This window comes from Orcinus orca, chromosome 10 (genome assembly GCF_937001465.1).
Source record: "Orcinus orca chromosome 10, mOrcOrc1.1, whole genome shotgun sequence".
NCBI classification, from domain to species: domain Eukaryota; kingdom Metazoa; phylum Chordata; class Mammalia; order Artiodactyla; family Delphinidae; genus Orcinus; species Orcinus orca.
The window spans coordinates 92,233,548-92,247,086 of NC_064568.1; the positions used below are offsets into that span (position 1 = coordinate 92,233,548).

Below are 13,539 nucleotides of genomic sequence, written 5' to 3' on the forward strand. Positions count from 1 at the left end.
AGTCCAGTGTTTCTTTTTATTCAACCTAGGAAGCCAGAAAGTCTCAGAATAGTTCCTTAAGTATTCATGAAACTTCTACTGTGTGTGCAGCCTCGGAAGCCCTTGAGAAATTATAACCTAAGTTGGAAAGCAGAAGAATGCATGACAAACAACAGTAAACATTTTGAGATATTTAAACTCTAAATTTTACAGGTTTTAAGTACTACAGAAAACCCAAGGAGAGGCAAAATGTGGAAAGACTGAAGTTGCCTGGGAAGGCATCATAGAGGTGATGGGACTGAAACTGGACATAAAAGTTTAGCATAGATTTAGCCGCGGGGCAGTATGGAGGGCATCCAGAGGAGAGGAAGCAATACAGTGTCAAGGAAAGCGCATGGACTCTGAACTCCACCCTGGGTTTAAGTCTCAGGAAGCTTGCTTTGGTTCTCTTAGACAATTTAATCTCTCTGAGTTACAGTTTCTTTCCTGTAAAATGGGAAACATGGCAGTGATAATACCTATCTTACATGTTGTTATAAGGGTTCAGTAGGTAACTTAATGAGCTGACCAGTGGAAGGTGCCCATAAATGATACTTCGTTTGGCTTTTCTGTGAGTGAGGATGCAGAAGTAGGAGTGAGCATGGTGTATAACACTGGTCTGAGCAAAAGATGCATTTTGGGGGGGAATCAGTGGGAGACCTACTTTTACATGTTAAGTGAGGCCAAATAATAAGAAAGTTTAAAAGCTAGACTAAGAAATGTAGATGATATGGGGAAAAATAGGGGAGGGGCTATTGGAGTAATGGGGTTAAAATAATGCTTTAGGAAGATTGTTTTTCTCTTTCTTTTCCGTATCTCTACAATCCCATCCTCCATTACTGCCCATAGAGACCATTCTAGCTTTCTGCAGTGTATCACTCATACCTCTGAATGTAGGACAAACTTTTTTTTTTTTTACTAGAGATAATTTTATTAAGCACAGATGATAAAATTAAAATGTGAAACTCAAGATTTCTGTAGCTCTTCATTACAAATAGTATGTGCCGAAGTATTTTAAAAGATAAAAATGATTTTTTAACATTTTGATAGCTTAAACTTTACTAAATTTTAGCTTGCGTGATCACATCTAATACCATGTTTCTGGTATTAACCCTGAAATGGGGTTTTCTTGGTCGATGGAGCAGAGTCTGTTTACAAAAGGTGAGGAGACAGTTTCTTACTCTTTAGGTATCGCCATTATTGTACAAATTCTGTGACCACCTCAGCAAAAAGTAAAATTCTTGCTTATTATTCTTTCAGGGTTTTTTGCACTCATTGTAAATAGTTTGCCTAGTGAATATATTACTAGTAGATTAGTTGATTGGTTTCTATACTAATATGATTTCCTTTCTCTTTTTTTAAATTTAATTTTTATTTTATATTGGAGTATAGTTTGATTTTCCTTCTCTTTAATTAAAAAAAAAAGCAATTCCTTCTTAATTGTGAATAGAAACATTAAGATAGAAGTATTCATTCTCTGATGGGACATAGAAGAAACGGAGAAGGGGAAGCACATAGTTCCTGAAACTGACCTATTTGTCAGACTCCATGAATAATGGCATCATTGATACTGAATCAGAGCTCTTGAGGCAGCTCTCAAAACTTGGGGGGCAGAGAGGAGGAGGGAGAGGGGAGAGAGACAGATGAGTGCATGGATTGAAAGAGCAAAGAGAGGCTCTCAGTTTCATGGGGTGTGTCAAATGTTAAATTCTCAATTATGTTTTATGTTACTCTACTCATTAAAAGCTATAGCAAGCAAGAGCTTCCACTCTCAGACTGATTTAGAAACCCATAATTCTATAGTAGGTATAATGGCACTGCATTGGGTTGGGTGGAGTGGTGGAAGCATGTGGGCTTTTTAATTGAACTGCCTGGGTTCCAGTCCTGCCTCCCCCACCTTTTATCTATGTAAGGTCTGGTGAGTTTTGTTTCCTCTTAGGTTAAATAAGGCTGATAATAGTTCTGATCTCATAGGGTTGATTTGAGGACTAAATGACCTGTTCATGTAAAGTACTTAAACCACAGGAAATGCTCACTTAATATTTATCATGGGGCTTCCCTGGTGGCGCAGTGGTTAAGAATCCGCCTGCCAAGGCAGGGGACATGGGTTCAAGCCCTGATCCGGGAAGATCCCACATGCCGCGGAGCAACTAAGCCCCTCCGCCACAACTACTGAGCCTGCGCTCTAGAGCCCGGGAGCCACACCTGTGTGCCACAGCTACTGAGCCTGCACTCTAGAGCCTGTGCTCCGCAGCAAGAGAAGCCACTGCAATGAGAAGCCCACGCCCCGCAGCGAAGAGTAGCCCCTGCTCGCCGCAACTAGAGAAAGCCTGCGTGCAGCAACGAAGACCCAATGCAGCCAAAAATAAATAAATAACTAAATTTAAGAAATATTTATCATCATCTTTATCACTGTCACGTTGTAGCAGTAGTAAGGATAGTAGCATCAGTCCTTTGGAGAGAAAATGCATTGTGTGTGCTGGTATTTATAAGACCTGGTTTTGTCACAAACTGCTAAACTTTGGGGATGTCTGTTTCTTCATCTGTGGAAGGAGAATATATAGCCTAGAATGATCTCAGATCTCTTCCAGCTCTCAGATTAAACATGAATCAGACATTTTATGCTGGCCACACAGCTGTTGCAGTGGACTTTTCAGAGTCAAATCAAAGGCTTGTTTGTTAAGCCATTTGAATTGCATTGAATCATGCTTTGAGACATTTCACAATTTAAATATATTATCTCTTATTACCACCTTTTGGTTAGCAAGTCTGCGCATAATTCTGAATCTTTAAGCAAAAACCCTTGTGCCAGGGCTAAGAAAAAGCAGAAGTAACCTGCAAAATTAGGCACCCACAGCATGGGATTTCTACATAAATCCGTTTCCTCTCCCCAAGCCCATATATACATACACATAAACATAAATCAGGGGCTTCCCTGGTGGCGCAGTGGTTGAGAGTCCGCCTGCCGATGCGGGGGACTCGGGTTTGTGTCCCGGTCCGGGAGGATGCCATATGCTGCGGAGCAGCTGGGCCCGTGAGCCATGGCCTCTGAGCCTGTGCATCCGGAGCCTGTGCTCCGCAACAGGAGAGGCCACAACAGTGAGAGGCCCGCTAAAAAACAAACAAACAAAAAAACCCATAGATCAACATTTAGGATTATAGTGTTATTATAGTGAATACTGATAAACTTGAGAGCATCATAACAGATAATAGGCCTTTTTAAATGTTTAAATCACTACTAATTTCATTTAAGGCCTTCTCGATAATAAATCAATACATTTTTTATCACTGTCTAAAATGTGTCATGTTGGTTAAATAACAATGACTTCCAGTAACCTTGGTTTTGCTTTTCTTCCTAGCAGGAGAATATTTTTCATAAACCTGTTTTTCTATAAATCTTCATACCAAAAATAAAAATCAGTCTAGTGGTGGCATATCTGGGTATCTATATGGACAAGAACATTTCCTGACCTGAGAGATTCTAAACTGTTGACTTACAAATTATATGACAGTTCTCACCATATGGTATGTCGCTCAGATTTGCTGAAACCTGTGTTTTCAGGCATTGTAATACCCTGCAATTCAGGAGAAACGTTCTACGTCTGATTCTCGTTCTGCTAACGTTGCTTTGTACCGTGAAGGGACAGCTGAGTGCCTCCTAGCTATGGCTATCGCCGTGGGGAGAATAGCCATGTTTGATTCTGTTCCTACGATGGGAGCGTTTATGGGCTCAGAGGTAGAAATGGTTTCTGTTTCATATTGTTTAACTGTGCATCAAAATTTACATTCTAAAAGTTGACAGTAGCCAAAATAGAACCAGTTTTTTAAGCAGACTTCCAAAATGTTTGTTAGAGCATATTGTATTGATTCATTATTTTACTATTCAAGTGTATATGAAAACCTCAGCAAGTGTCTTGTGTAGAATAAATACTCAGTAATTGTTAGCTGTTAAGTTTATCAAAACTGTGGAAGTTTTCCCTGTGGTTATGAGAAGCAGTAGTAGTTGACTATGTGAAAAGTTTGTTAGAGCTTCACTATAAATGGTGCATGCCATCTTAAAAGACATTTATGAAACACTGACTGCAGAATCCTTCCAGATTTTTCTTTCTCCTTTACAGTCTTACAAATTCTTACCCATACCTAACCTGACAGTTCTTTTAGGGGCTGACCTTTATCCAGTTGTTCCTAAGCATCCAGACTAGTTTTCTTAGAACCAGCAACTCTCTTTTTGCATTTGTTAGTTATGTAATTACAGAGAAGTGTAACTGACACAAACCAATTCAGGAGCAAACACAACTGACCCTTTGTGAGAACCTAACTCAGCTGGTGGGAGTCCAGAGAGTTGTCTACCAGTTGGGTGATTTAGTGTGCAGTAAGCATGCGTCAGTGTATTTTACAGATGGAAGAGAATGTTAATTGAGAGAATCGGGTAAGGGAAGGTCAGTTAAGAAAAATTTCTCTGAGATAAAGTAAGCTAGGCTGACACTGTTAAATTTTTTACAAGAGTGTGTGTGTATGCTTCTCTTTCTTCTCACCTCTACTCCCAGATTTTTTCATCCCACCCAACGCTGCCTTCGTCCACTTTCCTTTCTTTGTCGACATCTATTCCCTAGAGTATTTCTTGGCGCCCAGAGACATCACTTAACTTAGTTAAGTGTGTTTAGAGGGGTGGATAATAATAACAACAATCAACAATAGAGTTCTGAGCACTAGTTTCCCAGCACTGTGCTCATCCCTTTATCTGCAGCAGGTCATTTAATTGTCAAAACACCAAATTAGTAGAAACTGATATTGCCCCCGTTTTACAGATGAGGAAACTGAGGTTCAGAGAGGCCCTGCTACTTGTAAGAGAGCTGAAAGCAGTGGTAAATGTGGATTTGGGTCAATGACAGTTATGTCTGAAGATTTTATAGATTCTACTGCAATCCCAGGCTCTCCTCTCTTCTCTCTCATCCCAACAAGAGGCTGTGTCTAGGGAATCATGTTATTGGAATACTCTGGCTTGGAACCTAGCCAGGAATAATACTATTAACATTCTCCCTCCTGTCAGAAGTTCTCCAGAGTCCTGAATGCCTGTGTTTGGTTTGGGCTTTGTTCTCACCTCCCCTCAAGTGCTGTCAATCTTGTGCACCCCACAGTCCAGAAGAGATATTGAGTCAGGTCTGCCTCTGTGTCAGAGAAACACAGTGGCAAATGCTGTCGAGCAGGTAGAGGTGAAGAACAGCTCCTTTTTCAGCAGTTGTTATATGTGAAAGTACCCTCCTGAATCACTCCAAAATGCATTCTCTGTGAGACAGTCCTCACAGCTCTTTCATCCGGGGCCCCGATGCCTGACCCCTCCTCTGTGACTCAGCCACTTTATACGGCAACAAAGAAAGGAGCTGAGGTTCACTGCCAGCTCATGACTGGCCCCAGTGCTGTCAGGGGGTGGAAACATCCATCTGGGCGAGTCACCCAGGCCGTGCTGCAAGGAAAACTCCTAAGGACTGCAGTGCTGATAGCTCCCAGATGCCACTGTGGAAAATGGCCCCGTGTCTACCTTTACCCTCCAGGCCCAGGTTCTCAGGGTCGTTTTACCAAGCCCCTTAATGGCAATCTTCTATAGTTTATTAAAACTTAAATCTCCTATCATCAAGTCAAGCCTTTAAAGCCCTAGTTCCTTTATCTAAGCTCTGTAGTTTTTGGTCATTTGACTTAAACCAGGTTTAAAGTCACCACATGTGACAGTTTCTGAGAGTTGCACTGTTTGAGGGAGAGATTGCCTGAAACCTCGTCCAGGTTCGGCGTTCCTCGCCCCTTCAGGTATGTGTGAGGTGCCTGACTGGCCTTGCACTGTCCAGGTGCTCGGATTTAGAGCTGGGCCACCTGCCAAGTCCAGACTCATCACAGTCACTAGTGCTGTCAGCCTGGTTAGGAGTGGAAAAACACCCTCACAGACGCGCATGCCCAGGAACTCCAGATCATAAATATTGAGCTTAACCTTTTTTTTTTTTCACTCTTAACTCCAGTGAAAAAAGAGGTGGGGAAAAGAAGGAAAACTGGGGATTCTGTTTAAAATGATAGAATCGTGTTAAAATCCCGGCTGCTCTTCCACGCCGCTACCTTAGAAATATTCTGTGCACATGTCACGTCCAGTCTTGTATCTCCATATTTAGTGCTTTGATCAGCCATGATCTATGTGAGACTGCCTTGGTTCATGCAGATTGTGAATAAAACAAGGTTATGCCCCCTTATTTTGTTCTCCCATTTCCTAGAGCATAGCCCACTGTGATGTTTCACCCTGTTCCTCGTAAGCAGTCAAGTGTCAGCATATGCATGATATGCACTTTCCCTCCCATGCCTAGTTTCTCTTCTGTGCTTTGCTATCAGAGCCCTGCTGCAGTGAGAGAATTACCTTGGTTACTGAGCTCCCAATGCACACGCCTGGTAGCTTTGAGGCCATTGCTGCTATTCCCAGGAGGGACAGGTTACGCACTAGTGTGGAGACTCAGGGTGTTAGCTTTTCAGAGAGCTCTATCATGTGTGACTCAGGGTTGGGTGGGTCAGGTCTGTGACTTTGCTTGCAGAAATTCCATACAGGAACCTTCTCTACTGTTCTGACATTGTGTTGTGGTTGCTTTGGGCATGCCTGGGTTTTAAGACTTGTCCACACAGCTATAGGAGTCTAATCATAAACCCCACAGAGGAAATTGGCATCTTGGTCATGGTTATGAACAAGTGAGACCCTGTGGGTTCCCCGTGCCAGGCACGTGGAGCTGACTTCTGTAGAGTGGCCATCTCCCCTCTGGCAGGGGTCCTGCGGAAAAGTCACAGGCTCTTGGGTTGGACTGTGTTGTGCCTTTGTGTGGTTTGTCTGGGATAGAAACAGATTCTCATAGGTCCTCTTGCTCCCCTCAGGACTTCTGAGCTTGCCCTTCCGTTTCCCTTCTGGGCTGGTACGTATTTCCCTAGACAAGTGGCACTTCGTCCCATTTGAGTGTGAACTGGAGTCGGGAAACATTTAGGGTAGGGATAGTGCATCTTTTATGGATTCCCTGATTCCCACTCTCCAGGATAAATAGCTCTGTGTGTGTGTGTGTGTGTGTGTGTGTGTGTGTGTGTGTGTGAACTAAGCTTCTAAAAGCAGTTGACAAATTGCTTTTTTTCTATGCCGAAAAAAGGGACTGCTGTGTTTAAAAAATAAAAAGGAACAAAGTAAAAAGAAACAAACAAAAACACCTTCAGTCTTTTGGCTAAACCAGACTCTCCTTAATAGACTGTATAAGGGTCTTTGATGGTTAATATTTTCTGTCCATCACAGAGTGAAGTGTAGCCACTGTTCATGTTTCATGGAAAACTGGTTATGCTGAGGAGGACAGAAGACCGTATAGAGTCTACAGGGCATTTTTAGGCTTTGGTTGACAGTCTTCACTTTTTTCAAAAAATCATTTGTTTTACCAGTGGTGGCTGAAAGTCAGCAAACCAAAGAATTGATTAAGTATAACCCCAGCCAGGGATTCGTAGAGCTACAAAGGCACCAGAATAAAAAAATAAGGAGAGCTCTATAGAGTCTGTTTGCATTCAGTTTTATTGATATGATTTATTTAGTTGTTTTTTTCCCTCTACCCTTCTGAGATATCTTAATGTTATTAAAAAAATGGTAAATATTTTTCCTCCACTGGACAACATGGGTTGGCGTATTCTGGCCCAGATAATAATTAATGATACTGTTCCTTCTTCCTCTCCTCATCATGACCCCCCCTACACATACACACACATTCACACACACCCTTCTTTCTGTCACGTGTGAGTATACCACCATTACATTTGGTCAGTGGAATTTTAAAGGTGGGACCACTAGAGGTGCTAGAGAAATAGCAATAAATGATTCCTTTAATTTTTTTTTCTAAGAGTAAGTGTCTTTTATCTTTAAAATTGGATTGCCTCACAGAATTGTTGCAAAGATAGAGGAACTATTGAAGGAAAAATAATTAGATGATTACCTCCTTTTCTGCACCAAAATTAATTATAGTTGATTAAAGATTTAAGAGATGGTATTAATTATGGATATTAGCTAAAATATATTCTAGACTTGTAATGGCCACGCACTATGGCAAGTGCTTTACTGTACTGCCTTATCTAATCATACCAGCAACCCAGTAAGAGAGCAACTATTATTCCTGTTTTACTAGTGAAGGAGATCTTGCCCAAGATTACATAGCTGATAAGAAGTAGAATTCAGATTTGGATATAAAACTGGAAAAACCAAAAACAAAACTAGAAGAAAGTATGAATAACTTTCATAGAAAGTTATTCTAAGAAAGGGTGAATAACTATGTAATTTGGGGTAATAATAATCCAGAATGATTTTGGAAGCATAACATACACCATATAGATGAAAATCATAAAGGAAAAGATGAGAGATTTGAATATGAAAGACCAAAAGCTTTTGTATGACAAAGAACAACATAAGACTGAAAGGTAAATGACAGATTGGGGAAAAATATGTACAATATATAATAGACCAAAGGTTAATATCCTTAATATATGATGGATATTTTAAAATTAATACTTAATCAATTACTAAACCAATTGATTTATAAAAATAAACATAGCACCCAAATAGTTTACTGAAGAGTAAATACAAATGGACAATAACCTAAGGAAAGGAAAATTTAAATTTAACAAAACAAAAGGCCTTTTTTTTTTTCTGTTAGTCAAAGCCAGGAAGAATGATAATAGCCAGTGTTGTTGAAGGTGTAGAAAAAAGATTCATGCATTGCTAGGAGAGTTAGTGATTTGATTTTTTTTGGAGTTTTGCCTAGTGAAGTCAATAGAAAAGTGTACAAAGATAAATGTGTAAGAATAAATATTGCAGAAAAAAAGAAAAAGGAAATAATCTAAGTATCTATAATAGGTTGTATCAGTTAATAAATTGCATGTTAAGTATACAGTGGAAATTAAGCAGAGCTATTAAAAATGTTAATGTTGATGAATCTTTGTAGAGGTGGGAAAGTATTCATTATTTCTTAAAAGATAATAAATTTCCCTTGAGACATGAAGTCGTAGACAAAATGGATTCCATTCGCTCTAGAATCCAGTCTTGCTTAGATTTGTAAAAATACATGAACTTTACAATATAATTCTTTGTATTTTCCCTTTTATAAATTATGTTTTGGGATAGCTATTTAAGGATGGAAAGGAGAAAAATTCTTTCCAGAAACACAGTATAATTGTCTTCTACTTTTTCATATTCCATTTTGTGTTTCCCAGAATGTTTTCCTTTCCTAGTTATAACTAAAACTTTATTAAATACAGTAAATCTCAATTCTATTCTGTCTGTCAAATGTAACCGTAAATATCTAACTAAAAGAACTTGACTTTTTGGAAAGCATATTTGTACATTTAGTGGAAATCAAAGAGACTGGTTTATTTTTTTCAGTCATATATATTTTGTTTCAATGTCTAGGAGGTAACTATGGATATCAGTAAAAGTGTAATCTGTAATTTTTATCAAAGTTATTCGATTAGTTGTTACATATTATGTTGACACGTCTGTTCACACCCCAGGGCCTTATTTAACAAAGACTATTGTAATCTTGAGGGGCTCATTAGAATTTCAAAAACAGCCATGCTTTATCCAAAGTGTAAACCCTACAATTAACTTTTTAAGTTCAACCAACAACATTTTGATGCCTCCGTCATCACTAATGAGGAAAGGGACGCCCAATTAAATACACATTAGTCTAAAAACAGTAGTGTCGCCAGAGCAATTCAGTAAATAAGAGTGTGTACTGTGTGCCAGGTACTCTGCTAAGATGCAACAGCTCCTGTTTTCAAAGGAGTTCACAATTCAGTGGTAGAGACAGACATGGGAAAAAAAAAAAAAAACTGCAGTGTGTTGAGTTCTGGGAGTTTGTTTTTAAAAAAAAAAAAACATACCACGGAAACCAGAGGTGGGAATAACTGATTCCCAGTGTCATGAAGCCTGAATCACTGATTATGGTTGGGCCTCAGTCCATCTGGGAGTCAATACCCACAGGCCCTGCCACTCGCTGGTGGCCCCATCTTGGGCAAATGACTTACTCTTTCAGAGTGCTGCCCTCACCACCCCCCCATCTCCTTATTGATCACAGTCCATATCAAGGCATTGCAAGGATTCAGCAGTATAGAATACGGAAAGTGCACTGCAAACGGGGCAGTTGACAAAAAAATTACTTTTTTTCTTCTTAGCAGCATACATAATAAAAGTGTACAAGTTAAATAGGTTAATTCGTATCCTATTTAGTATCTGCAATAATTTGGAAACAGGCCAAGCTGAAATTCATTCTTGTATTTTTTATATCCTGGAGCATTCTTTGATCATTTTTTGTTTTTCGCGCAATTTTAGTATACACACCCTGGCTGTGGTGGTGTTGGTGTTTTCACCTGACACATCATAAACCTATTTCACGTAGCTCTATAGCATTCATTCTTGTTTTTTTTCAGTTAATGATCTTTGGTTTTAAAAGATGATTCCTACCAAGGAAAAAGAAGACTTGTGATTTGCCCTTGCAAAAACATTGAGAAAATAATTCCTCATAATTCCAGCCTACTCAGCATCAGAAGCAGAAACCAGAAAGTAATCCATTTCACTACCTGATAGAAGAACAGATATAAATCCTTGATTGGTTAATGACTTCAGGCTCTGTGAAGCCAGGGTGAAAAGCTCTTTGACCACAGCGCTTCTCTGCCGTTGAGTCCTTTCATCAACTCAAGCTCTTGCTTTTTTCCAAGTTACTAAATATGAATCAAAATCATGAATTACAGTCAGGATGTTGGACCTAGCCGAGTCTTAAAGCATCTTGTCCCCATCCTCACCCTACTCCCTCTATGGGGGCTGGTTAACCAGTGTGGAAGATCAAACGAGATTGCTCCATTCATCTGTTTGTGCCAAGAAAGTGGTGTTTTTTCAGTGCCTTTGATGGCATTTGGGTCCTGGCTGAGGACCACCATCAATTCTCACAAGCCTGAGCACAGGCTGTGTTTAATTCCCCATCATCTGCACTACAGGGCTTAGGTCCAGATTTAAGCCTGTGTTTTGGCATAGGCCTTGGGAATACACGTGGAATAAGGAAGGTCCTTTGAGAAAACACATGAGAAAAGAATATCGATGTGTATCAAAGATCAGCAACAGGATGGGTCAGATATTTTCTTAGCACAAGACTCTATCATACTTAACTATAACATAAAAGCATCTTTTTATTGGACTATAGTTGATTTACAATGTTGTATTAGTTTCAGGTGTACAGCAAAGTGATTCCGTTATACATATATCTATTCTTTTTCAGATTCCTTTCCCACATAGGTTACTACAGAGTATTGAGTAGAGTTCCCTGTGCTATACAACAGGTTCTATTAGTTATCTATTTTATATGTTGTAGTGTGTATATGTCAGTTCCAATCTCCCTATTTATCCCTCACCCCCCTTTATCCCCTGGTAACCATAAATTCGTTTTCTACATCTGTGACTCTACTTCTGTTTTGTAAATAAGTTCATTTATACCCCCTTTTTTAGATTCCACATATAAGTGATAATCATGATATTTGTCTTTCTGCATCTGACTTACTTCACTCAGTATGACAATCTCTAGGTCCATCCATGTTGCTGCAAGTGGCATTATTTTGTTCTTTTTTATGGCTGAGTAATATTCCATTGTATATATGTACCACATCTTCTTTATCCATTCTTCTGTTGATAGACATTTAGGTTGCTTCCATGTCCTGGCTATTGTAAATAGTGCTGCAGTGAACACTGGGGTGCATGTATCTTTTTGAATTACGGTTTCTCTGGATATATGCCCAGGAGTGGGATTGCTGGGTCATATGGTAGTTCTGTTTTTAGTTTTTTTAAGGAACCTCCATACTGTTCTCCATAGTGGCTGTACCAATTTACATTCCCACCACATAAAAGCATTTTTGAAAGTGTGTCTTCAGTGGATAAGAATTTTGACAATACTTTATTATCCTCCGAGTATATGTGTGTGTGCACATACACACACATCTTTAGGTAGTCTTCACAACAAACCGTATTATTAGGAAGTCTCTTACAGTTATACCCTTTTAAAAATATCCACATATTTCACTAACATGTTTTAAATGCCTCTTCGGTAGAAGTCCATAGTTGAGAAATAATGTTATATAAATTTGGTATATTTTCTTCTGATCCAGTTTTTTCTTTTTTTTACTTTAACACACATAGATATTACACATACTATTTGACATAAATTTTTACATTATATGTACAGTCTGAACATGACTTTTTTTTTAAACTCAACAATGTTTCTGAATTCTACATTGTTTACATACATAGATTTGTTTTGCTTGTTTATTTAAACATGGTGTGTAATATTCCATCATATAAAATACATTTTACTTATCTACTCCCTTGCTAATGGGCATTTAACTTGATTCCAGCTTTCAGTATTATAAATAATGCTGCCATGAACATCCTTTTACAGGGGTCTCTTGTGGGAGTGAGTCTCTAGGGCAGATGCCTCACAGTGGGTCAGAGAGCCTGGGCATATTCCTTTTTCTTGGTGCTTTGAGGTTTTCCTTGGAACGGCTGCATTTGTTTATTCTCCCACCAGCAGCTTATGAAAATACCTATTTCTTCAATCCAGCTATATTTGATACTGTCAAGGTTTTTTTTTTTTTTTTTGCCAACCTAATGATTGGAAATATTATTTCTTTTTCTTTTAAATTAAATTGATTAATTTATTTTTGGCTGTGTTGGGTCTTCGTTGCTGAGCCTGGGATTTCTTTTCAGTTGTGGCGAGCGGGGGCTACTCTGTTGCGGTACACAGGCCTCTCATTGCAGTGGCTTCTCTTGCGGAGCACAGGCTCTAGGTGCACGGGCTTCAGTAGTTGTGGCACATGGACTCAGTAGTTGTGGCTCGTGGGCTCTAGAGTGCGGGCTCAGTAGTTGTGGTGCACAGGCTTAGTTGCTCTGCGGCATGTGGGATCTTCCCGGACCAGGGCTCGAACCCTTGTCTCCTGCGTTGGCAGGCAGATTCTTAAGTACTGCACCACCAGGGAAGCCCGGAAATATTATTACTTGTTTCATGTTTACACTTTTAAGAGTCCCATTCTGCAACCATGATATGTCATAATATAACAAGAGACTGCTAAAATCAGATGCATCAAAGAAAAACATATACCCAAAAGCTTATGTTCTATTGCTTTATTTCCAAACGTAAAAGGAATTGTCATTTGGATAAAAAGATTAAACGGACTCATTCTTGGACAAACATTTATTAAGCATTTTGTACTAGGCACTAGGATTACAAAGATAAACAGATTATAGTCTGACATCCATCAGGGGCTTCTCATTCCAGTAGAGGAAAGAGGTACTTAAAGCAGTAGTTTCTGCACAGAGGAAGGAGAAAATCACTTTAATTGTCTTAATGGTGGGGACTGAATGTTAGAAAGGCACCAATTTCAAAGGGTAGTAAATGCCTCGTTAAGCGTTTAAAAAGATTTTCACACCTTAATCTTTAGCTG

At 39.3% G+C, this 13,539-nt stretch overlaps 1 protein-coding gene and 1 long non-coding RNA gene across 3 annotated transcripts in view; one reads left to right on the forward strand and one right to left on the reverse strand.

Moving 5' to 3' along the window:
• The window catches only part of LOC117202691 (uncharacterized), a 38,752-nt gene extending 30,469 nt beyond the window's left edge, over nucleotides 1-8,283 (reverse strand). For both annotated transcript variants that reach the window (XR_004485172.2, XR_004485171.2), the window contains exons 1-2: nucleotides 6,413-8,283; nucleotides 2,929-3,129 (exon numbers count right to left, since the gene is read on the reverse strand). This is a non-coding gene — a long non-coding RNA (uncharacterized LOC117202691). The remainder of the gene's footprint in view (nucleotides 1-2,928; nucleotides 3,130-6,412) is intronic.
• KIF13A (kinesin family member 13A) overlaps nucleotides 1-13,539 on the forward strand; it is a 212,921-nt gene that overhangs the window by 115,623 nt on the left and 83,759 nt on the right.